We start from the raw sequence: 27,570 nt of genomic DNA on the forward strand, positions 1-27,570 counted from the left end.
TCTAAAAAATAAGACAAACTGGTGAATATAACAAAATGCAGCAGACTCACAGATATAGAGAACAAACTAGTGGTTACCAGCGGGGAGAGGGAAAGGGAGGCACAATGCAGGGGTTGGACGTTAAGAGTTGCAAACTGCCAGGTATAAAATAAGCTACAAGGATGTATTGTACAATATGGGGAATAGGGCCAATATTTTATAACTTTAAATGGAGTATTATCTTTAAAATTGATGAATCATTATATTGTACACCTGTATCTTATATGATATTGTACATCAACTATCCTTCAAAAAACTAAAAATATAATGAAATTGATGGGATAACACAAAGCCCCTTGAACTCCTCCACCCAATTTCCCTGAGGCACCAATGGTTCCAAAATTTCATCTGCAACCTTTCTCAGCACAATAGGAAATATTCTACTGGGGGAGGGTTTGAAGCCACTTAGATGAGTTCTGAGCTCTCTTGTTGTCTTTACTTTTCCTAGATTTCTATAGCCTCTGGCTAATGTGACCTTGCTGCTTCCAATCTTCCTTCTTTTTAAAATTTTTTGTTGTATATTAAGGTACAGTTAATTAAAAATGTGTTAGTTTCAGGTGTACAGCAAAATAGTTCAGTTATACAGTACAGGTATTTATTCTCTCTTTTAAAATTAATTTATTTTTAACAGAAGAATAATTGCTTTACAATACTGCATTGCTTTCTACCAAACATCAGCATGAAACAGCCATAGGTGTACCCATGTCCCGTCCACTTGAACATCCCTCCCTACCCCACCCCTCCGGGTTGTTACTGAGTCCTGGCTTGAGTTCTCTGAGTCCTGCAGCAAATTCCCATTGGCTCTCCATCTTACACATGGTAATGTATGTTCCCATGTTGCTCTCTCCTTACCTCCCACCCCTGGCCAGCCGTGTCCACAAGTCTATTCTCAGTACAGGTGTTTATTTGTTTTCAAATTATTTTCCTATTTAGGCTATTACAGAACATTGAGCAGAGTTCTCTGTGCTATACGCTAGGCTATTGTGTGTGTGTGTGTGTGTGTGTGTGTGTGTGTGTGTGTGTGTGTTCAAAGGCTCAGTCGTGCCCAACTCTTTGCGACCCTGTGGACTGTAGTCAGCCAGGTTCCTCTGTCCATGGGATTTTCCAGGCAAGAGTACTGGAGTGGGTTGTCATTTCCTCCTCCAGGGAGGTCTTCCTGATCCAGGGATTGAACCCTCGTCTCCTGTGTGTACTGTATTGAAAGGCGGATTCTTTACCACTGGCACCGCCTGGGAAGCCACAGTAGGTCCTTACTCATTATCCATTTTAAATACAACAGTGTACACATGTCAGTCCCAAACTCCCAATCTATCCCTTCTTCCCCATCCCTCCCCACCATAAGTTCCTTCTCTAGGTCTGTGGATGTTTCTGTTTTGTGAAAAAGTTTATTGTATCATTTTTTAAGATACTGCATATAAGTGGTATCATATGATGTTTGTCTTTTTCATCTGACTTACTTCACTTAGTATGATAATTTCCAGGTCCATCTATATTGCTGCAAATGGCATTATTTCATTATTTTAAATGGATGAGCAATATTCCATTGTATATATGTACTGCATCTTCTTTATTCATTCATTTGTTAATGGACATTTAGGGTGCTTCCATGTCCTGTCTATTATAAATAGTGCTGCAGTGAACATTGGGGTCCATGTATCTTTCAAACCATGTTTTTTTCTGGATATATGTCCAGGATTGGAATTACTGATCATATGGTAGTTCTATTTTCAGGTTTGTAAGGAACCTCTATATTGTTCTCTATAGTGGCTACACCAATTTACGTTCCCACCAACAGGTATACTATAAAACTCTTAGATGAAAATATAAGCAGAACACTCTTCAACATAAACCACAGCAAAGATTTTTTTCAATATATCTCTTAGAGTAATCAAAATAAAATAAAAAATTAAAAAGTGGGACTAATTAAACTCAAATTAAACTCTAATGATCACTAATGTTTTCATAGTACTCAGGTACTATTGTTTTCTTGCAGGTCATGTTGACAGAAAATTCTTATGAGAATTGGCCTTGTGAAATTCCCTGGTCAAAATGTTCATTTCCTGAGCAGAGATTGCAATTATTAGCCAATCAGTGGAGCCAACTACTAAGCATGTCTGCACTACAAACTTAAGGGTTCTGAGTCTCTTAATCACTTTGATCATTTGATAAGATCTATAAGAAACACTGGTCTGGAAGTCATAAAGCCTGGTCTCTAATGGATCTAACAATAGCCACCCCTTTTGTGGGTATTGACTGTGCTTCAGATCATTCTGGGCACTTTGTATGCATCATCTCAAACATCTCTTTTGAAATAGGATATAATTTTCATGTCTATGGATTTTATAAATATCTCCATTTTATAGACAAAAACATTGAGGCTGTGTTTGCTCTATGCTCGACTGTATGTTAATCCCTCTTGGAAATAGGTTAGGACTCTGATTTTTGAGTTTAAAATCTCTTTAAGGAAATGAGATGTTCCTGAAATAATCTGAGAATCATATACAGTAGCATACAAACTATGTGAGTCTTTTGCTGATCAAACTTAGTGACTAAACAGCAGCAACAACAGGGATATCCAGGAATTAGGTCCCCACACACTTTGGGGGCTTTTAAGGTCTTTAAGCTGCCACGGTGCCTGTGGATGTGTCATTAGCTTGCTGATGTGTTACAATGAGTGCATACTGAGATTGGTCTAGTGGGGGTGACTTGTCTGCCATCTTGGACCTAGTTGGTTCTAACCAGTTTATGTCATGTCCCTAACGGATATGTCATTCTTTTAAAGGTTGTGCCCTGCCTCCTTTCCTGTCTCATTAGGAAAGGCAAAGTTGCTTTATTCAGGAGGCTGACAATCTGGGGAGGAGGTAGACTCATCCAAAAACCAACTGTGAAGATTGTGCTCAACCGTGAACGTTTTTAAAGGGAGAATCATTTGGGGAGGGGGGTCAGGTCTTCATTATCTTCCACTGTGTGCAGACTTTCTTCTGATTGGTTGGTGGTGAGGTGATGGTGCTCCAGAAGTTCTGTGCTCAGCCTGAAGTCACTATCCTCACTTCATTTCCTGAAGAAGAACTCAAAGATATTGTTCTTTACATTCTCTGAGAAGGGATCAGGACCCTGCCCCACAACTGTGCTATGGTTTCTTCATGTCCTCCTTTGCTTCTGCATTTCCTCTCTTTCCTGATTAACAACTGCTTGAATCTGCCCTTGAGAAGGTCAAGGAGGCTGAATGAAGCCTATTTCCCACCAACAAGAAAGGTGGGGACACAAAAGGGCCCCACAGGATCCTGCTCCATTTCACTTGGGAGGAAGCTCAGGACAGTCTGTTTTTATTCTGTTGGGCAGCTGGCCCAGGGCTGCCATTAGAACAGTGGCTCTTTACCTTGGCTGCACCTAAAAGACACTCAAGGGAGTTCTTAGAAAGTGCTGATGTCTGAGACTCACCCCTGAATTAGTGTGTCTGGTTTAAAGGAGTTGGGTCTGGGTCCTGGGATTTTTAGAGCTGCCCAGATGATTCTAATGTGAAGTAAACAGTGAGAGCCTCAGCCTTAAAGGCACTGTCACTCACTTGCCTGATCATCTTTGTGTGTCTTTAATGTGTTCACCTTCACTGGTTGTTGGTTCTATTCTAACTTTTCGAGATGCGTTCCTGAAAAGGAGAGTATCACAGGACCCTTGAGTTAGGAAGGGCAGGCTTCCTGGAATTGGTGGGACTCCAGTTAGGCCCTGAAGAACTGATGTTTCTCTCAGGACAGCATGGGCCAAATAGCAGTGGATCCAAGGTTGGGATGCCCACAGGCTTGGGGCCAGGTGAAATCCTGCTTCCATCTAAGGGAGCAGAGATGGAGCCAAGTAGAAGCTCATGAAGCATTTCACACCTTATGTGGGTTTTTCCTTGTAGTCATGGTCTCCTTCAGGGTCTTGCCTTCTGATCAACTTCAGAACTTCCATTTGCAGATTTGACAAATATTTATGAGTAGCTCATGTGTTCCATGCACTGTGCTGGGGATTTCAGGTTGGGTCATAAGATGTATAGGGCTTCTTTTCAAATCCTTTCTCTGGGCTTCTCTGGTGGCTCAGCAGAAAAGAATCCACCTGTGACACAGGAGATGCAGGTTCGATCCCTGGGTTGAAAAGATAACTTGGAGAAGGAAATGGCAACTTATTTCAATATTCTTGCCTGGGAAATCCCATGGACAGAGGAGCCTGGTGGACTATAAGAGAGTTGGATATGATCGAATGACTAAACAACATCACCTTTCCCTATTAGGCCCTTGGAGAGTCCATATAAACATTTTACTCAGATGGATTATAGAAGAGGGATTAGATTTACTCTTTGGGGCTTCAAGAGATGGCTAATAATAATAATAGTAAAATGTGATTAACTCTCCTTTTTACTATTACTGTTAATATTATCACCAATTTTTGTTGTTTAGTTGCTAAGTCATGTCTGACTCTTTGTGACGCCATGAACTGTAGCTTTCCAGGCTCTTCTATCCATGGTATTTTCCAGGCAAGAACACTCGAGTGGATTACCATTTCCTTCTCCAGGGGATCTCCCTGACCCAGGGATCAAACCCACATCTCCTCTCCTGCATTGGTAGGTGGATTCTTTACCACTGAGCCACTGAGGATGCTCACTTATTGAGTACTAACTATATCTGAGGCACTGGGCTAAGAACTTACTTATTTTTAATATTTATTCAGTTATTTGGCTGTGCCAGCTCTTAGTTCAGGCACGTGCAATCTTTATTTCTATTGTTGCATGCAGAATCTTTAGTTGCCGCATGTGAACTCTTAGTTATTGCACAAGGGAACTAGTTCCCTGACCAGGAATCAAATCTGGGCCCCTGTATTGGGAAGACAGAGTCTTAGACCCTGGACCACCAGGGAAGTCCCAGGCTAAGCACTTTAGATTTTTGCCATCCTAAATAATTCTCATAACAGCCCTGCTGCTTCTGCTGCTACTAAGTCGCTTTAGTCATGTCCGACTCTGTGTGATCCCAGAGACGGCAGCCCACCAGGCTCCGCCGTCCTCGGGATTCTCCAGGCAAGAATACTGGAGTGGGTTGCCATTTCCTTCTCCAGTGCATGAAAGGGAAAAGTGAAAGTGAAATCGCTCAGTCGTGTCTGACTCTTAGCGACCCCATGGACTGTAGCCTACCAGGCTCCTCCATCCATGGGATAGCCCTAGGGATGCATTATTCCCTTTTATCAGTAAGGAAACAGAGGTTTAGAAGCTTGCAATGTCTGGCCCAAGGTCTTGTCAGGACTGGTATCCAGGTCTGTTTGACTCTAATCTGACTTTCAGATACCCTAGGACTGTGGTTTTCAACCTTTGGGGGCATATCAGAACAATTGTGACACTTTTTTAAAAGTAAACTTTTTATTTTGAACAATTTTTAGAATTTTAGAAAAGTTGCAAAGACAGTACAGAATGTTCTCACACCCCTCACCTGGTTTCCCCCATTGTTAAACATCGCACATATCCATGGTACATTTGTCAAGAATGTAAGAAACTGACATGCATGTGTTACTATCAACCAAATACCAGCCTTTGTTATTTTCTTTAATGTTGGACAATCTATTCTTTTCTTAAAAAAATTTTTTTTATGAGGGCCATTTTTAAAATCTTTATTGAATGTTTTACAATGTTGCTTCCTTTTTATGTTTTGATTTATTATTTTTTTTGCCTGCAAGGCATGTGGGTCTCAGCTCTCCAAACAAGCATCAAACCACATCCCCTGCATTTGCCAGGTTTCTACTTTTCCGTTTTTCTACTCTATGCTTTTAGAGTGAATCACCAAGACAATGTGGCCCTTTTTGAAATACACATTGTGGGTAATACCTCAGACATGTTGAATCAGAACTGATATAATTTGGATATACTGCTGGTTTGGAGCCTCTATTAAAAGAACCTGGAAAAGAATGGAGACACACACAGACACACACACATATATATATATACATATATATATCTGATTCTCTTTGATGTATACCAGAAACTAACACAACATTGTAAGTCAACTATACTGCAATAGAAATTAAAAGAGAGAGAGAGAATGCCACACATGTGTGTATTTTCAAAGGTTCACATATGATATTCCTGTGGACCCAAGGTTAAGACAGTAGATTGTAGAGGAGACATTCTAGACATAAAGAGCTCAGCTTCTCAAGAGATAGGTTGTCCTTACTCACTAAGCTAGACTAAGATTATCGGATGGGCACCCATGCAGAAATCTGGACAAGCCCATGGCATAAATGGGTACATTCATGCATTGGAACACATGATCCATAAACTTCCTTTCAGTCAAGAGGTATCAAGATGCTATCCTTCCAACTGTATTAGTCATTTTTTCCTTTTATGAATCTGGGAGAGGGGAAGAGGTGGAGAGAGAACTAACATTCTGCTTGCAACAAAATTGTGTAGAATGCCCACTACATGTCAGGTCCTAGGGATACAGGGTAGATATGACAGATATTAACTATATAAATAATGGGATGTAGAGACAGTGAACAACTAATTACAAAATGTATTATCTATTACAGCCTAAGTGCTGTAAATGATAAACATGATATGTTTTGGGGGTGTATATCATAGAAACTGTATCAAAGAGACATACAGAAGACAAGTGTTAAGATGCAGACAGAAACAATCTGCTCCACAGAAATAACACTAATTCAATCCAGGCGTGAGGGCGCTAAAGATGGCTTCGCAAACATCTGTGCTAAGGTCTAAAGGATGAATAGGGAATTTCTCTGGCAGTCCAGTGGTTGAGACTTCACCTCCCAATGCAAAGACTGTGAGTTTGATTCCTGGTTGGGGAGCTAAGATTCCACATGCCTTGTGGTCAAAAAAACCAAAACATGAAACAGAAGAAATATTGTAACAAATCCAATAAAGACTTTAAAAAATAAATAAAGGATGAGTGTTCTTGCATGAAGAATCTCAAGGACAGAGTTACTGGTGGGGAGGGTGGAGGGGGGTTATGGTCCATAGGGTCGCAAAGAGTCAGACACGGCTGGACTGAAGCAATTTAGCATGCACACACAGTGTTGCAATAGCAGAATAGGAGGCAGAAAGAATGGTCAGGCATCAGGAATCTCATCAACAAAGACCCAGCCGCCTGAAAGTGCATTAGCATGTTTGGGCAAGAGTAGACTCCAAGGTAGATCTGAAGCATGAACTCATGGTGGGAGCTCTTTTCACTCACCCTCTCCACTGCTTATGGAATACTGTTTCCAGCTTACAGTGCTGGGGGAGTGATTTATGTCACTCCCCCACTCAAAATCCTTCAGTAGCTCTCTATTATGCATACCTAAGGCTGATTAATGCTAATGTTTGGCAGAAACCAACACAATTCTATAAAGTGATTATCCTTCAATTAAAAAGTAAATATTCTAACACCATACACAAAAATAAACTCAAAATGGATTAAAGATCTGAACATAAGACCAGAAACTATAAAACTCCTAGAGGAAAACATAGGCAAAACACTCTCCGACATAAATCACAGCAGGATCCTCTATGACCCACCTCCCAGAGTATTGGAAATAAAAGCAAAAATAAACAAATGGGACCTAATTAAACTTAAAAGCTTTTGCACAAAAAAGGAAACTATAAGCAAAGTGAAAAGACAGCCTTCAGAATGGAAGAAAATAATAGCAAATGAAGCAACTGACAAAGAATTAATATCAAAAATATACAAGCAGCTTTTGCAGCTCAATTCCAGAAAAATAAACGACCCAATCAAAAAATGGGCCAAAGAACTAAACAGACATTTCTCCAAAGAAGACATACAGATGGCTAACAAACACATGAAAAGATGCTCAACATCACTCATTATTAGAGAAATGCAAATCAAAACCACAGTGTGGTACCATTTCACGTCCATCAGAATGGCTGCTATCCAAAAGTCTACAAGCAATAAATGCTGGAGAGGGTGTGGAGAAAAGGGAACCCTCTTACACTGTTGGTGGGAATGCAAACTAGTACAGTCACTATGGAGAACAGTGTGGAGATTCCTTAAAAAACTGGAAATAGAACTGCCATATGACTCAGCAGTCCCACTGGTGGGCATACACACCGAGGAAACCAGAATTAAGAGACACGTGTGCCACAATGTTCATCACAACACTGTTTATAATAGCCAGGACACGGAAGCAACCTAGATGTCCATCAACAGATGAATGGATAAGAAAGCTGTCGTACATATACACAGTGGAATATTACTCAGCCATTAGAAAGGATACATTTGAATCAGTTCTAAGGAGGTGGATGAAACTGGAGCCTATTATACAGAGTGAAGTAAGCCAGAAAGAAAAACATCAATACAGTATACTAACACATATATATGGAATTTAGAAAGATGGTAATGATAACCCTATACGCAAGACAGCAAAAGAGACACAGATGTATAGAAGAGTCTTTTGGACTTTGTGGGAGAGGGCGAGGGTGGGGTGACTTGGGAGAATGGCATTGAGACATATATATTATCATACGTGAAACGAATTGCCAGTCCAGGTTCAATGCATGAGACAGGGTGCTCAGGGCTGGTGCACTGGGATGACCAGAGAGATGGGATGGGAGGGAGGTGGGAGAGGGGTTCAGGATGGGGAACACATGTACACCCGTGGTGGATTCATGTCAATGTATGGCAAAACCATTACAATACTGTAAAGCAATTAGCCTCCAATTAAAATAAAATTTAAAAAAGTAAATAAATCTAAAATTAAAAAAAAAAGACTTACCATGCCAAAAAAAAAAATCAAAACTCCTCAGCATTGTTTCCAGGAACTTTGATGACAGGATTGATCCCTACATTCTATCTCTTCCCATCATTTTTTAGTATTTTACATTTGAGCATCATGGAACCACTGTGGGCTCCCCAAACACCACGCATCCTCAGGCCCCTGTGCCTTTGCACATGCCATTACTTCTGCCTTGAACACCATTTTTTCCTCTGTCCAACATATCCAACTGCAAACCCTTGCTCATGCTTCAGTTCTCAGCCTGTAGGTCACCTCCTCTGTGAAGCCTTACTTAATCCCTCCAGTCAGCATCTGCCATAACCATATATGGACTTTGGGTGTATTTTGTACATTTCTACTTATTAAGATAAGGTTTCCCAGCTGGCTCAGTGGTAAAGACTCTGCCTGCCAATGCAGGAACCACAGGTTCAGCCCCAGGGTTGGAAAGATCCCCTGGAGGAGGGCATAGCAACCCACTTCAATATTCTAGCATGCAACAACAGAAATAGAAGATCGCATGTGCCCAAACTAAGAGCTGGCACAGCCAACTAAGTGAATAAATATTAAAAATAAATCAGTTCTTATCCCAGTGCCTCAGATATAGTTAGTACTCAATAAGTGAGCTTCCCCAGTGGCTCAGTGATAAAGAATCTGCTTGCCAATGCAGGAGATGAGGGTTGGATCCCTGGGTCGGGAAGATCCCCTGGAGAAGGAAATGGCAACCCACTCCAGTATTCTTGCCTGGAAAATCCCAAGGACAGAGGAGCCTGGAAGGCTACAGTCCATGGGGTTACAAAGAATCAGATATGACTGAACGACTGAGCACTCAAGCACTGTTAAGATAATATTGTTTCTTTTCTCAGATGTTGGTCTTCTTCCCTTCTTGTGTGTCTACACTCAATGCCATCATGTTGCCTGGTGTACTTTAAATGCTCAGAAATAGTCACAAGGGGACTTCCCTTGTGGTCCAGTGGTTAAGGCTTCATGCTTCCAACACAGTAGGCAGGGGTTCCATCCCTGGTCAGGGAACTGAGACTCCACCTGCCGCACAGCACAGCCAAAACCTGAGAAAGAAATAGTTATAAGGCAAAGGAAGGAGGGATGGAAAGAAAGGAAAGGGAGGTGAAACACAGATAAGTAGAGGGAAGGAGGAAAGGGTATAGGAAGGAAGGAAAGGAAAGAGGGAGGAACAGAGAAGACGGAGATAAGCCTGATGGTGCTGAGAGGTGAGAACTCGCATTTGATATTCTGGCCTTCATTTTCTCAGCACAGAACAAAGTTTGAAAAGCCCTGCTGGACTCCATCCAAGCTGAGAGACTGAGTTTCAGAAGATAGTAGCTACAAAATTTGAAGTGTAGCTCTGCAAAACAAAGACAAAGCACATATACACACACAAAAAATCTACCATTTCTGTATTTTAGATCACGACACAAATAGCAGCAGTGGATCATTTATGAAATAAAAAAGAAACTGCTTTGAGCATTTAAGGCAATCTGTTGCTGGAGAAAACAGTAACATTTCTATGTTTCGAGTAGCAAGTTTATGAGCCAAGCTCTTCCTTAGAGGACCAGTCTAAGAGAATGAAAATATAATTGAATTTCCAAGCAGATTTTGGAAGAGAGAAAAACACTAAAGGCCAGTCTGAGTGAAGAGCTGGCAGACTGAGTACCAGGATGCAGAGCGTGGAACAGCCTAGAAAGATGCAGAGGATAACGGCTTCCTTTGGGCTGCCCCAGTATAATCCCACAGAACCAGGCTGTCCTCCTGGACATCCTGTTAGAATCGTCCAGTTTCTGGGGCGTTTATATTCACACAGAAGAATGAGAAGTAGGGCCTGGGGTCCTCTCCTGACTCCTCCTTACCTGACTTAAAGTCTTGAAGAGACGTCAGGGAGGACTCTTCTGTGGAACTGCCGTCTCCGCTTCAGGGCCCCAGGGCAGCCTCTTCTCCCCAGGTCTCCGTTTCTTTGATTTCCCTGAAAAACAAGGGATCTGGGGCCATAGTTCCTGCCTTCTTTTTCCAATATCCCCATGTATCCTCAATGGTGAGAACTGTTTAGTCTGTGAGATCTGGGAGATCCATGTTGGCATCCATGTTGGCACTAGGGCTGCTAGTCCAGTGGATTCTGGGGCCTGGGAGAGCCTCCTTCCTGATTTCTCCAGACCGGGGCCAGCCTCCACCCCAGCCCACCCAGGCTGTTGCCACTAAAGAAGGGAGGTAGGTTTCCACCTGGCCTAAATGTTCATCCTTTAGTCTCTGTGCTATGCTTAGTCGCTCAGTCATTCCGACTCTTTGCAACCCCATAGACTGTAGCCCACCAGGCTCCTCTGTCCATGGGATTCTCCAGGCAAGAATACTGGAGTGGGTAGCCTTTCTCTTCTCCAGGGGATCTCCCTGACCCAGGAATCAGACCGGGGTCTCCTGCATTGCAAGCAGATTCTTTACCAGCTGAACTACCAGGGAAGCCCCCTTTAGTCTCTCGGTATCCCCAGATTGCCAGTGGTCACCCTCCTTGGCAGGCCTGAGAGGCTGTCCCTCAGTTTGGGCCATGTTCCCACGGTCCTGTCTGGTTTCCCTGCAGCATATCTGGCAGCTGCTAACACTGGTTTTCCCTGTGAATGAATCCCTCAGGCCTTCCTGTTCTTCTGCCCATAGCACAGTTGATAAGTAGGACAGAGTCACCTTTCCTCACTTCTTTGAAGGCAACTGAGAACCAGGAGAGCCAAATGACCATGGTCAGGCCAGATGTTAGAACCATGTTATAGAGCTCTGACCCACAAGCTGGAGCAACCAGCCTGGGAAGCCAAACCACAACCTCTATAGTTATAGCCACCCCCCCCATGGTCAGGATTTGACCATTATTGTCAGCTTCCCTAAGTTTTATTCTAACTTCCAATTTGACGTTAACCAGAGAAAGTAAAAAATGGTCCCTTAACCAATCACACAGGATGCTCAGCTTCTAGTTATCCCGTCTACAGCTTCCCCACACCAGCAGCCTCCAACTGGGATACATCTGGGGCCTCACTTTTTATCCACTCGAAAGCTTTCCCACCCTGCTGCCTCCTTCTGAGTCTCTGCCAAGGGGCAAATGATGGTGGCTGACTCCTTTGTTAGAGCAAGTTCCAAATAAATGGCCTTTATTTGTTCTCATGTGGGTGGTCTTGTTTCCATACAACCAAGTGTGGTGGAAAGAACAGGAATTAAAAATCAAATTGAAAGACTCCATTCATATGAAGTCTACAAACAGTCAAAATGAGCCTATGGTGATAGAAATGAGAAAGTGGTTGGTGGCATGTATGGGTGTGTGGTTGTGGCAGGGGTTGGGTGAATTGGCTGGAGAGGTCATCAGGTACTTTCTAGAGGGATGGAAATGTTCTAAGTCTTATTCTGAGTGATGGTTCCATGGTGCATCCAGTTGTCAAAACTCATTTACTTAAATCCTTAAGGTCTGTGCATTTTATTGTAATAAAATTATACTTTTGGCAGGCAGCCTCTAAGATGATTCTCAATTCCAAGTATTCACACCCTTGTACAATGCCCTCCCTTGGAGAGTGGGCTGGACCTAGTGGCCCACTGCTAACGAGTACATAAGGGGAAAGTGATGGGTTGTCACTGTGTAATGATGTTACAAAAAGACGGTGGCTTTGGGGATACTGTCTTGTGTTTGTTTGTTTGTTTTGCTCTTGCTTGCCTGCTCTGGGACAGACCAGCTGCCATGTTGTGCACTTACCCCATAGTCCTATGAGAGATCTATATGGCAAGGAAATGATGCTTGTGATCCATACCCAGGAAGGGCCCAAGGCCTGGCCACAGCCAATAAACCTGAAAGCAGACCGTTCCCCAGCACAGCCTGGATATAAGACCACAGTCCCGGCTGGTATTTTGCTTGCAGTTTTGTAAAACACCCTGAGTCAGAACTACCCAGCTAAGATGTACCTGGATTCCTGACCCACAGAGACTATGAGATAATAAATATTGATTGTTTTGAGCTGCAAGGTTTTGGGGTAATTTGTTATGCAGCAATAGACAATGGATATACAGATGGAATATGTTCTATATCAATTTTAAAAAAGAAGCTTATTAAAAAGAAAGTAAAGCACAGTACCTGGTAGTACATGCTTCTGTTCTTTCCCAGGTCAGAGGCTCTGCTCTGCCTGCCATGATTCACTCAGTTGCACCCCAACCCTTTTCCTGGAAAGCCTTCTTCCGGAATACCAGCTTTGCAATATAAAAATAAGCAGGACATACAGATGTGCTTACAGAAGACCTTCTCCAAACAGAGAAAGAGATACTCTACATCCTGGTATGGGAGCACGCCAAGCTATGAGGTGCACATGAAATCCAAACATCCTGACACCCAAAAGGCTTACAGAAGGAGGCAGGTGGGAGTGGGGGCTATGTCTTCCTGCAGATGAATGGTCTTTACCATGGGGTCCCTTCTTCATCATCTCCTCTCTCAGTTGTTAAGAACAGGGAGAAATGCAGTCTCCTTGGCCAGAATCGCCTTTGGCAGAGGGATAGTGGAAAGAGTGTGGACTTGGGAACCACAGGGACCCAGACCCAGGTCCACTTTTATGAGCTAGGTGGGTTTTAGAGTACTGAAACAGTTCAGGACATAACATCCTAAAATATGCACCTTTGCTACATTGGTTATTTTGTGTTGCAGACTCTCTGAACTCCCCTTATCTGCCTAAAGATACATCCTCCTAAAGGAAATCAGTTGTCGTAAGTTCCCTCTCCCAGGCTCTTTCATCCTCCAGGGAAGACTGACTGATCACAGGAGAGAAGACTAGAAATCAGTACCACACTCAGACAAACTTTGTCACAAACTGTCATATCTCCCGTCTGTTCTGCTCAGAGCCCATTTATCTTTCTTAATAGTCATTTACTTGACTCTATATTGCCTACATTCCACTCTCTTACTATTAAGAGGACATGAAAGAAGAAAGTGAAAGTGTTAGTTGCTTAGTCATGTTCAACTCTTTGTGACCCCATGGACTGTACTGTCTGTGGGATTCTCCAGGCAAGAATACTGGAGTGGGTTGCCATTTCCTTCTACAGGGGATCTTCTCAGCTCAGGGATCAACCCTGGGTTTCCCACATAAGCTCTCAAATCTGTCTGCTCTGGGGAGGGAGGGTATTTACTTTATTGTATGTGATGCCCCTGTGCACATAATATTAAAAATGGATATATTATATTCATATTTGTGTACTTTGCTCCAGTTAATCTGCCTTTTAAGAGTTTATTTCATAGACCCAGATTAAGAGGATAGGGAAAGTCTTTCCTCCCACAGCATCATGACTCCTTTTTGAGCCTTTGGAACCTAATCAATGAAATTAGGATAACTCCTACCATGAGCAATTATTCTAAGAGTCAGAGACATGCACCAACCTGAATGAATCTCTTCTTTCAGGGACAGAAGCCAGATTAAAAGGATATATATATATATATATATATATACACACACACATATATATATATACATATATATATAATTGAAGTATAGCTTTTAAAAACTACTTATTTATATATTTATTTTTATTTTTGGCTGCTTCACTCTGTCAATGCACATTTAGGTTGCTTCCGTGTCTTGGCTATTGTAAATCATCAGAAGGCTACATCTGTATATGGCGTTCTGGAAAAGGCAAAATGACTGACAGAAAACAGATCAGCAGATGTCAGAGGCAAGAGGGAGAGGAGGGGTAAAGGGACACAAAAGAACTGAGGGGGGCATTTTTCTATATTTCATTTATAGTGACGGCTGCAAAACTCTGTTGAAACTCATAAAAATGCGCACCAAAACAGTGAACTTTACTGCGTGAGGTTTTACTTCAACAAACCTGCTTTGGAAAATAATGGGAGAAAGAAAGGCACAAACACAATAGCTTTCTCAATCTAGCCCTCCAAGATACCGGCACAGACTTGGCCTGCACCTCTGAGCTTCCTGAGCTTATAGACAAGGTGCCACATAGACAAGCCTTCCTTTTCACACACTTCCCTCCTCAGCCTCCCTGTGGACTCTTCACTGCCCTGGGGGACCTGTCACTGTGGGGTATACAGATTCAGGGTAACTGTATGCGACCTAGCTATTCAGAACCAATATAAGTGTCTACACCAACTGAGACAAAGATGGCGTCCCGACCCGGTCTTCAGCATCCCATCAGCGGACAAGCAAACATTGAAAGTCAGCCATTTTCATCTAGCATCAGCAACTAGGGAAATTCACATACGGTTTTCACTCCAAGCCAGCAGATATGATGTTGATCAACCATAAAACAGTGGCCACAAATCAAATGTATGTTATATGTATTTGCTGTTGCTGTTTAGTCACAAAGTCCTATCTGACTCCTGTGACCATGTAGACTGTAGCCCACCAGGCTCTTCTGTCCATGGGATTTCCCAGGCAAGAATCCTGGAGTGGGTTGCCATTTTCTTCTCCTGGGGATCTTCCTGAGCCAGGGATCAAACTCACATCTCCTGCATTGGCAGGTGGGTTCGTTACCACTTTCCATGTTCTTTTTCAACTTACAGTGTTGACTTGCAATGTTCTTTACCACTAAGCCACCAGGGAAGCCCATGTTATACGTAACCTACTAACAAAGTGCTGAATCTCCTCTCCCTTGCATCAAGGAGAGAAAGAGATGAATTTTGAGTTTTTAATCAAAGTAGAAAATGAGAAATAAACAGAATATGTCAATGGTGCCTGTTAATCTCCTCGAAGCTTCCACAGGGATGGGCTCAGCTAGAAGCTCTCATTTCTATGGAAACCACAAAACGCAATTTGGAAAAACAGAAATGAGCCAGGGCAAGGAAGTCATTGTCTACACTATCAGCAAGACTGAATTCCAAGCAGCCTCAGAGCTAGAAGCCAAAACCTTGTGTCACCCAACGCTGGCTGAGGCATCTCACAGCCTGCGGGGCAGGTGGGAAATCCAGGTGTCCAATTTCTTTAGGTCTCAGGGCTGCTAAGGATGTCCAGTGTGGCTGGTGTGGGTGAGACAGGGCATAAACACAGACAGGAGAAAAGAGACAGCAGTTCCCGACACCCCATCATTGGGATGGCACCCTCCTCTGCAGTCCCAAAGGTGCCCTGGACTTGTCTCCACGGTGACATGTTGCAATAAACTGTTTTCTTGTTTCTACCACTAGATTATTCTTTAAGAGTAAGGGTATGTCTAATTCTTTTCTTTTCTTAAACTTATTGAAATATAGATGATTTACAGTGTTTCAGGTATTTAGCAAAGTAACTCAGTTATATATATATATATATATATATGCATATATATATATATATATATATATTTCATTATTGTATTAAGAGAATCTAACCCAGTGCCCAGCCATTATAACAACAACCACTACAACAGGAATAGCTAACCCTTATATTATGCAATAACAACAACTAACATTGCGTTTAGAATGCACCAGGTAGGTGTTAAATTCTTTTCATCTATCAACTTTTAAAATTAGATGAGGAAACTGAGGCACAGAGAATTCAAGATGCTTGCTCAAGGCCGCACTAAGAAGCGGCAGAGCTGGGCTGTCTCTCCCAGGCTCTCTGTTCTTAAGTCTATAATTATGTGTTCAGTAAAGGTCTTTTGAATGAATGTCTTTCCTAAGCCCTGTCTTTGTTTACTTCTCTCTGACTCTTTTCCTCCATGGTCTCATCTATCTCCTTAATTTCAACTACTATATCTCTGCAGGTAATTCCTAGATCTGTACCTTCAGCCCCAATCTGTCTCCTAAGTGCCAATTTTCAACTGATAGTAAGGTAACTCTGCCTTTTTTATGTTTATGGTTTAATCAAGAGACAGACATACAACCAAGTAAGAGCAAACCATTCATCTTAGCACTGCCCTACCACTTTACCTCTCTCTCTCTCGCCACACCACACACACACACACACACACACACACACACACCACACAGAGCCATACCTGCTGTCTTCTCCTCTGCAGAGTATAATTGACCAAAATTAGTATATCCTGCTTTCCTCTCTCCTTGTTTCTCCATCTCCACAAAGACCTCCTAAAATTCCTGCCTTAAACACGGAATCATATCTGAAAAACAAGACGTAGAGAACAAACTTATGGACACGGAGAGTCGGGGTAAGAAGGAAAAGGTGGGACAAATGGAGAGAGTAGTATAGAAGCATATACATTAACACATGGAAAACAGGGATCCAGTGGGAATTTGCTGCACCACTCAGGAAGCTCAACTGGGGCTCTGCGACAACTAGAGAGGTGGGATGGATGGAGTGGGAGGTGGCTCAAGAGGGAGGGGACATATGTAGACCTACGGCTGACCCTTGTTGATGTGTGGTAGAAACCAACACAATACTGCAATTATCCTTCAATTAAAAATAAATACATTTTAAAAAACGATCAAATCTGCAAAACAGTTCCATAAGGGAGACAGATGAGCAAAGCCATGATTTTAATTTCTGCTGCTACAGAGGACCTTATCTTAATTCAAAACGACTCTAGTTCCTATTGGTATCTTATATTTTTTCAAATTGATATCAACTCAGGACTCATGGCCTTCAGTGGTAGACATTACCAAATAAGATGTAAATTATTAATGGCTGATGGAAATGTTTCTGATACCTGAATAGCCTCATATCACTTTTGTCCATAGTCTCTCCCACCAGGAGAAAATCCTTTGGAGCATGTACAGAGAATGTGTTAGAGAATCCAGGGCGATAAGCAATAGAAGCATTCTGTGCATTAATTTCTAAGAATCAACTTCTTCCCTGGTACCCTTTGACACATAGCCTTCTGAAGTAGACTCAAGTAAACTATAAGCCTAAATTACAAACCCAGATTTACTTGTCAGCAACTGGCCTCTGTACTTTTCTGGAAGAAAACAGAAGGCTTGTATTCACTGTGGCAAACATTCATCACAATCCCACTACCAGCCACAAAAAGTGCCAGGAGTGGCGGCACAGAAGGAAGTAGTGTTCACTATGCTTTCCACGTGCTCGTGGTTTAGTCAAGGACACGGATACACAAACCGTAAGTCATGAAGCAGAGAGAAAAGCGTTAGTTAACACTGTTCACATTCAAAAGTTTCAGCTGTGAGATAGATAGAGCAATCTTTTCTTTTTTTAAGGGAAAGCGTAAGTTGTTCAGTTGTATTCAACTCTTTGCGAACCCATAGACTATGGCTTGCCAGCCTCCTCTGGCCATGTAATTTTCCAAGCAAGAATACTGGAGTGAGTTGCCATTCCCTTCTCCAGGGGATCTTTTGGACCCAGGGATTGAACTCGGGTCTTCTGCACTGCAGGCAGATTCTTTACCATCTGAGACATAAGAGTGAGAAAAAAAAGCAAAAAATCAGTTCTGGGAAGTGCATGGAGCCAGGGGAGGATTGGGAAGACTTTGTAGGGTTCAGGTCCCCTAAACTGAGACAAGAATGAGAACCAGTCCCCTTCAATCTGAGTAGAGTCACCTAGGATCATGAAATTGAAAGTGTTTGCCAGTTAGAGGGTGGAAATTATATGATATAGTTGTATTAACTTTTATATATCTAATTATTAGTGATGGTTGACATCTTTCCATGCATTTATATGGCCAATAGGCTTTCCTTTGTGAATTATCTGGTTTTTTCTATTGAATTATTTCATATTTTTAATTGATTTTTAAAGAGTTTGTCAGTAAATGTGTTGAGAAAAATTTCTAAGTCAGTCTTTTTCTCTTTTGTTTATAACACTCTTCACATTCAGATGTTTCAACTGTGAGGTAGTTAGATAGAGTAATCCTTTTTTTTTCTCCTTTTTAAAAAATTTATTTATTTTAATTGGAGGCTGATTACTTTACAATATTGTAGTGGTTTTGCCATACATTGACATGAATCGGCCATGGGTGTACTTGTGTTCCCCATCCTGAGCCCCCCTCCCACCTCCCTCCCTATCCCATCCCTCTGGGTCATCCCAGTGCACCAGCCCTGAGCACCCTGTCTCATGCATCGAACATGGACTGGCGATCTGTTTCACATATGATAATATACATGTTTCAATGCTATTCTCTCAAATCATTCCACTCTCTCCTTCTCCCACAGAGTCCAAAAGACTGTTCTGTACATCTGTGTCTCTTTTGCTGTCTCGCGTATAGGGTTATCGTTATTACCATCTTTCTAAATTCCATATATATGCATTAGTATACTGTATTGGTGTTTTTCTTTCTGACTTACTTCACTCTGTATAATAGGCTCCAGTTTCATCCACCTCATTAGAACTGATTTAAATGTATCCTTTTTAATGGCTGAATAATATCCCATGGTGTATATTACCACAGCTTTCTTATCCATTCGTCTGCTGATGGACATCTAGGTTGCTTCCATGTCCTGGCTATTGTAAACAGCACTGCAATGAACATTGGGGTACATGCATCTCTTTCAATTCTGGTTTCCTCGGTGTGTATGCCCACCAGTGGGACTGCTGAGTCATATGGCAGTTCTATTTCCAGTTTTTTAAGGAATCTCCACACTGTTCTCCATAGTGGCTGTACTAGTTTGCATTCCCACCACCAGTGTAAGAGGGTTCTCTTTTCTCCACACCCTCTCCCAGCATTTATTGCTTGTAGACTTTTGGATAGCAGCCATTCTGACGGGCATGAAATGGTACCTCATTGTGGTTTTGATTTGCATTTCTCTAATAATGAGTGATGTTGAGGATCTTTTCATGTGTTTGTTAGCCATCTGTATGTCTTCTTTGGAGAAATGTCTGTTTAGTTCTTTGGCCCATGTTTTATTGGGTCATTTATTTTTTGGAATTGAGCTGCAAAAGTTGCTTGTATATTTTTGATATTAATTCTTTGTCAGTTGCTTCATTTGCTATTATTTTCTCCCATTCTGAAGGCTGTCTTTTCACCTTTCTTATAGTTTCCTTTTTTGTGCAAAAGCTTTTAAGTTTAATTAGGTCCCATTTGTTTATTTTTGCTTTTATTTCCAATACTCTGGGAGGTGGGTCACAGAGGATCCTGCTGTGATTTATGTTGGAGAATGTTTTGCCTATATTTTCCTCTAGGAGTTTTATAGTTTCTGGTCTTACGTTTAGATCTTTTGAGTTTATTTTTGTGTATGGTGTTAGAAAGTGTTCTAGTTTCATTCTTTTACAAGTGGTTGACCAGTTTTCCCAGTACCACTTGACAAAGAGATTGTCTTTTCTCCATTGTATATTCTTGTCTCCTTTGTCAAAGACAAGGTGTCCATGGGTGCATGGATTTATCTCTGGGCTTTCTATTTTGTTCCATTGACCTATATTTCTGTCTTTGTGCCAGCACCATACTGTTTTGATGACTGTGGCTTTGTAGTATAGCCTGAAGTCAGGCAGGTTGATTCCTCCAGTTCCATTCTTCTTTCTCAAGATTACTTTGGCTATTCGAGGTTTTTTGTATTTCCATACAAATTGTGAAATTATTTGTTCTAGTTCTCTGAAAAATACCATTGGTAGCTTGATAGGGATTGCATTGAATCTATAGATGAGCAATCCTTTCTTTCGTGTAGGTACCTTCTGTGTCTGTTCAAAACTCTATCCAAGCACTGATGATAAAGATAGTCTTTCACATGTTCTTTTAAGGATTTAAGTCTATTGTGATATATATGTATTGTTTTATTTTTTTCTCAATCTGCAGGTAGGCTTGGTTTTTTAAAAATTTTCTTAATGGTATCTTCAGATCAGAAGTTCTTATTTTGATAAAGTCCAATTCATCAACTTTTTGTTCTATGATTTGCTTATTAAGAAAATTTTGCAGTGGTATAGGATGGGGGCTGGGAGGGAGATTCAGGAGGGAAGGGACATATATATACCTATGGCTGATTCATGTTGATGTATGGCAGAAACCAATACAATATTTTAATACAATTATCCTTCAATTAAAAATAAGTATTTAAAAAAAAGAAAGACATTTTGGTCACCACAAGGTTGTGAGTATTTTCTCCTGGAAGTTTTATAACATGAAGTTTTACATTTAGGTCTATGATTCATTTTCAGGTAATTTTTGTGTATGTTGTGAGATAATGTTCAGAATTTACTTTTTTCCACATGTATATCCAGTTGTTCTAGCAATTTGAGGGCAATACATAAATATGGTATATCCTTCCATTTTTTAGGTCTTCTTATCGTCTCTCAGCCATATCTTATAGCTTTTGGTAAATAAATATTGCACATATTTTATTAAACTTAACTTTAAGTATTTCCTGGATGTTATTATAAAAGGCATTTAAAAAATTTTACATGCTATATCTATTACATAGAAGAACAATGGACTTTTATACATTGAACTTGGATTCTGCAACCTTGGTACTCTAATTTTTAGTTCTTATAGTTTCATTTTATCTTCATTTTTTAGGTTCCTTAGAATTTCTCTACACAAATGATCATGTCATGTGTGTCTTATTGCATCTATTTCTGTACTTGCACTTCTCTTTCTTACCTTCTTTTATGTATTTTTAAACATTTTATTTCATTTATTTGCTTATTAGTTATATCTCAGTGTGTTTTTCCCATCATTGCTTGAGTTTATAGTATGCATTTTTATTAATTACATTTCCATTGTGAGGTAATTGTGGATTCTTTAGTATACTGTAGTCTTTGTCACTGTCTGCCTTTAAGCAATATCACTGTGCTCAAAGAAACCTACGGTAGAGCACTCCCACTTCCTCCTCCCAGTCACTGTGCTGTTGTTTATACACTTCACTTCACTATATGTTATAGACTTCCCATTGGTTAGATAGATGATGGGCAGGTAGAATTTTTCTTGCTTAATCAACTTTTAATGATATTTTTAAAAGTAAGTTTGTAGGTGTTGTGATAAGACATTAAGAAAATACCTCTTTGATGGCTTCTAATTTCCCCAAGGTAAGATTAGAGGTGCTTTGCTGAAGGTAGTGGGGCCAGCAGAGGTATGGATAGTTTAATTAGAATGAATGACTCTGTCATAGCCATTGAAGTTACTTAAGATTGTCAGGACTCAATATAGGGACTCATATTGTGAAATGATATTGTTGTGATGTGTGAAGCTGCTCAGTCATGTCTGACTCTTTGTGATCCCATGGACTGTAACCTACCAAGCTCCTCTGTCCATGGGATTTTACAGGCAATAGTACTGAAGTGGGTTGCCATTTATCAGCCTGCATATACAATTATGCCTCTCTTTATATATTGGACAGCACTCTAGATCAGGGTTGTCCAATATGTTAATAAGTATAATGCAAGGCACAAACGTGAATTACATAAGTAAGTTTAAGTTTTCTAGAAGGCACATTAAAAGTGTGAAAGACAGATAAAATTAATATTAATGTATCTTATTTAATCCAATACATTTAAATTACATCAACATGTGTAATCAATATAAATATTTTCCTACTGAATCTTTGAAATCAAGTGTATATTTTATATTTACGGGCCGTCTCAATTCAGGTTAGTCATGTTGCACATTCTCAATAGCCGCATATGGACAGTGTCTGCAGTTTTAGTGCATCTCTGGACAATTTCTTTTTTTCATTTTCTAACAGCAATATGGTCCTAAGGACATGTTCTTGGTTTAATGGTGAGTCACAGCCAGAATTACAAATCAAGCTATATCATGTGTATTTTTTCTCATTGAGGCCACACTGAAATTACACTGCAGTGTAATTAAAACCAGTAATATGATGAGAGACATAACACTTCAAGTTGCCAGGTGAACAGAAAGGACTGTAGAAACTGAAGGCTAGATGTTAGTCAAATTCAACAGAAGGTGAGTCACGCGTATAGAACTGAGTGTCACTGAATGATCTTGTAAATGAACGCAGGTTAAGTTCCTTCCTGCTTCTGAAATTCTTTTGTTTTATTTTCATTTCTTTCTTTCTTTCTTTCTTTTAAAGATTCTTTATAATTTCCCTGGGACCTGAAGGACATGTACATTAATAGAACTGGCACACGTAATTCCACTTCCCGGATGACACATATTTTAGACATAACATTTTAAAAGGGAACATCAGGATGCTGAACCATAACCTATAAATACCAAATATGTTTAAAAGTATAAGACTGATCATGGACATTAGGAGGCTTCATCGTCCTGAGTCTCTAAGTGTCTTGTAATTCAAATTGTTTCTTGAAGAGTCTCAAAACAACAATAAATAGACAGCTTCAGAGATACACACAGGTATGGATACAGACGGTTTATATACACATCGGTCAAGGGACACTGGTTTGGGGCATTTATTGCCGCATAATGAACTTCTCCAAATTCCAGTTGCTTAAAATACCATTCTTCTATTCATCTGCTCATGATTCTGAAATTTGGACAGAGCTTGGCGAGGTGAGCTTATGTCTGTTATACATGGCACCAGCTAGTGTAGATCACTGGGTGCTGGAGAAGAAATTCCACGATGGCCTCTCACACAGCATCTGCTGTCTGTTGACTGGGAACCCAGCTGTGACTGCTGGCCGAGAGCCTCGGCTCTCCTTCAGGTGGCCTTTCCATGTGGCTAGATTGGGTTCTCACGGCGTGTTCAGACTCCCTCAATAACAGCTGACTTCCCTCACGTCCTGAGCACCAAAGAAGAGCTGCTGACCCTCCTTGAGTTTCCGCCCAGAACTGGCACAGCATCACCTTCACAGTGTCCTGTTACTCAGAGCACGTCACAAGGGTAGGCCAGATACAAAGCGAGAGAACCCTGTAGGGTATGAAAACTGGGAACTGTGGGTCACTGGGGGCCACTGAAAACAGGGTGCTCGGGGCTGGAGCACCGGGATGACCCGGAGGGATGGGATGGGGAGGGAGGTGGGAGGGGGGTTCTGGAAGGGGAAAACATGTACACCCATGGTGGATTCATGTCAATGTATGGCAAAACAAATACAATATTGCAAAGTTAAAAAATAGAAAATAAACTAATTTAAAAAAAATGAAAACACTAATTCATGTGAACGAACTTGTTCCACGTTTTAAATTTTCAATCAATTATTTTCTGAATCTTCTATTTTTAAACAGCCTATTCATGCTCCATTGTAGCAATATCTTCTCAAATATCTGAAGATATTAATAAAAATCATTTAAAGTTTTCCTTCTGTTTCTAAATAGTCTGTTTCCACCAAGGTCAGATTTTCTTTTTTAAACTTTCTTTTGAACTAGTTTCTTGTTTTGTTTTCCCACCTTGGTCTTCCTCCTTTAACTTGCTGATCTTCTTCAAAAAGCTTGTCATCCTGGGTTTCCTTTTGGATTTATGAAAGAAAAACTAAGTCAGTTAATAGAGATGCTGGCACAGCTTTCCTCTACCATTTCTCTGATACCTGAGTTCCCAAATGAAAAGGTCTGGCAGTGAGCTCTGTGTACTTGCGCAGAGTGAGGGATAACCATACAGGTATGTTTGTGGGGAGCAGGCAGGCAGGCTCACCCCTGCTTCCACCCTCATGGTAAAAATAAAGACAGACTTACTCTGAGGTGGCCAGCACATTCCTGCATCTAAGCCCAAGCCTCTCCAAGCAGATTCTCCCTCCAAGAGCAGGTCTCAGGTTTCTTGTTTGGGGCATATACTGCTATTGCCAATTGCTCTGTGTGCTGGGGGACCAGTGGTAGAAAGAAAGGAGTTTAAGTAACAGACTCACCACCTCAGTAGATTAATTGTCCTGATTACTGCCCTGCATCTCTCTTCTACTCTTGCTGCTGATGCTTAGTCACTTTAGCCACATCCAACTCTTGGAAACACTATGAACTGTAGCCTGCCAGGTTCCTCTGTCCCTGGGAATTCTGTAGGCAAGAATACTGGAGTGGGTAGCCGTTTCTTTCTCCAGGGGATCTTCCCAACCCAGGGATTGAATCAGGCTCTCCTGCATTGCAGACATATTCTTTACCAGCTGAGCCACCAGGGAAGCCCCTCTTCTACTCTACCTGCTAATTCAGAGCTTGGACCTACTCTGACTCTCCACTTGGGAGCAGAACTTCCCCATGTGCTGCAGCCCTCCCTGGAGAGTGTTCTGCTGGCAGCTCAGGTATTTGAGAAGATATTACATCAATGGAACATGAATAGGCTGCTGAAAAATAGAACACTTAGAAAATAATGTGATTTCTGCTATAAAAGTTTAATAGTAGGGCTGCTGAAAAATAGAACACTTAGAAAATAATGTGATTTCTGCTATAAAAGTTTAATAGTAGGGCTGGATAATAAGGCTAAGGAAACTGTTAAGCTCATGTATGTGTGTTAGTCCCTCAGTCATGTCCAGACTCTCTGTGATCCCATGGACTGTAGCCCGCCAGGCTCCTCTGTCCATGGAATTCTCCAGGCAAGAATACTAGAGTGGGTTGCCATTTCCTTCTCCAGTGGATCTTCCCAACCCAGGGATCAAGCCTGGGTCTCTTCCATTGCAGACAGACTCTTTACCATCTCAGCCAGAGGGAAGCTCACAGAATTAAAGAAAAAGAATATAATCCACGCAAGACATGAAGCACCAAGCCAAGTGTCCAACATCCATCCCCTCAAAATCGAATCCAGTTAATGCAAAGAGGATATAATTGGGGAAATTAAAAAAATAAATAAATTTCTCAGAGACAAAAAACAAACCTTTCAAATCTTTAGAATGAAATGTGTTCATTTCAGAATGAAATGAATCCATTTTTATTTATGCTGAGTAGCATGAATAAAAAAAGATACACATACATCAGTACAAAAATCTCACTAAGGATAGACTCCTGAAATCTTCCATAAAGAAAAAATAAAGCACACAGAAAGTAGGTAGCTACAAAGGGTCAAATGTTAGACTGATGATAGACACCGTATTATCAATACTGGAAGCCAGAATACATTCTAGCTATACCTCCAGGGTGCTGAGAAAATAGAACTTGTTACCCTACACTGACCGGCATGGCTGTCCCAGGGGAAGGATGGGGAGAGGCAGAGGATACAGCAGAGCGTCTGGGTCCTTCCCCACAGACAGAAGGTATACCTTATGGTCGCACAGGGCACAGGCCAGCAGAACAGCCAGAGCACTACCTTTCTGCCTTCACATCTCCCTGAAGGTGCCACCTGGTTCGGGTGAGCATTCCAGTAGAAAAGCCCTATTTAGGGTTATTTTGTACTGAACCCTCTTCCTCTAACTTCTTTCCTGCCAGCCCACCAGGAGCAAGTAACAGCATGTTTGAGAATGTTTACTGTGAGACAGAGTGAACCCAATGTCAGTCTGCAGGCACACTTGCCCTCCAGTGGATCTACATTTGAAGCCACTTCCTGCTCCAGTCAGTCACCATGGGGACTAAGTTCATTTCAGAACTGCAAGGAGTCAAAGAGTTTATCTCCTGCAGTCTTTTTGGGGAAAAAAAATAGACTTGACAATCTACTTGGAGACTGAAAAATGAAGTGAAAAAAGAGGAATTTAAGAAAAAAACCCATGGGAGGATCTATAATAATATGGAATTATTCCAAGGATAAAATGTAAAGCAGATAGTTGCATAGACAGTTTATGAAACAATTGACCCAAATTAGAATTTGAGGTCAAAGGACTCCAAGATGACCATCTCAAAGAATGAATTTCAATTTAAAAAAAGTAGTATTAAAGACAAGGAAGAATTTTATTCTTTAATAAGGAAGTTACTCTTTCCCCTTGACACACAAAAGAGAAAGAATTAGAAATTCTGGGAAATAAACAAAAGTAAGAAAATCCCATTGCAAAGATGGAGCAAACTAAATGACATGATTTTGAGCAATGGTGTAAAGTCAGAAGAGAATTCATTTGGCCCATGCACTGGAACATTCTCCTTGGAACTACATAGTTTTAGTGACATGATTTTATTAGAATTTGGTTCTGCAATAAGTGAAAAATATGTAGTTATTGATTATACATTATAGTGTTATATTATGCCAATATAATGTTAATTTATATTAGTATATTTTATAGTTATTATAATAATTATGTTTAATATTATAATAATTACAATTAATATATTAAAATTATAATCTTATACCAATATAATATTTGTAGTGACATTTTATTTTTTGGAATCAATCTATAGACAAAATATGAGAGATATAATTATAGGCACAGAACAAAATCCAAGTGGTATAAGTTTACAAAAATAATACCGTAGCATAAATGACAAAAGAAGAAGTGAAAAAGGTTGGATTATCTCTGAAGGGTCCACTTTTACCAAGTGATGACAGTGTCTGAGTCAGTTTACTGAGTCCGAAGTACATACTTGAGCAGATTGTTTAGTTCATTCTAAAATTACTTATTAAACACCCTTCACATGCTAGCATCACTCTGGGTCCTGAGACACAGTGCTGAGCATGTCTGTAGGGCTAACAGGCACATTTCCCGTCCTTACAGAGCTCACAGGATAATGTGGAGAAGAGCACAAATGGATGAAATTCACCATCAGTGACAGGGGGCCAATACTGGTTGCTGCTGTTGTTTAATCACTAAGTTGTGTCCGACTCTTTGCTACGCTATGGACTGTAGTCTGACAGGCTCCTCTGTCCATGGGATTTCACAGGACAGAGAATGTTCTGCAGCTCAGATATTTGAGAAGTTATTGCATCAATGGAACATGAAATAAAATTAGAAATGGTTAAAAGTGCTTACTTTTGGGAAGTTAGACTGGAGGATGGGATAGGGCAACAGAGTTTAAGAGACTAGTTTTTCACTTACCTCAATTTGTACTGTTTGAACTTCTCCAAGTATAAGAGCTCTGTTAATAGTATTAAAAAACACAAAACCCAATATTGCAGTTTTTAACCAGCAGGAGCAGGCTGGCTTACATTCTACCTAATGTTGCATGGAAGACCTGATGTCAAGGCTTTATAAC

At 40.8% G+C, this 27,570-nt stretch overlaps 1 long non-coding RNA gene across 1 annotated transcript; it reads right to left on the reverse strand.

Moving 5' to 3' along the window:
* Window positions 1–2,971: 2,971 nt before the first annotated feature.
* Window positions 2,972–26,472, reverse strand: LOC145526268 (uncharacterized). Its single transcript, XR_014068814.1, has 5 exons — window positions 24,211–26,472; window positions 16,726–16,848; window positions 12,893–13,005; window positions 10,650–10,762; window positions 2,972–4,177 (listed from the first exon to the last, which is right to left on the reverse strand). It is a non-coding gene; the product is annotated as an uncharacterized LOC145526268 (long non-coding RNA).
* Between the last annotated feature and the right edge of the window lie 1,098 nt (window positions 26,473–27,570).

Source organism: Giraffa tippelskirchi, chromosome 11 (genome assembly GCF_054371585.1).
Source record: "Giraffa tippelskirchi isolate mGirTip1 chromosome 11, T2T-mGirTip1v1.2.pri, whole genome shotgun sequence".
NCBI classification, from domain to species: Eukaryota; Metazoa; Chordata; class Mammalia; order Artiodactyla; family Giraffidae; genus Giraffa; species Giraffa tippelskirchi.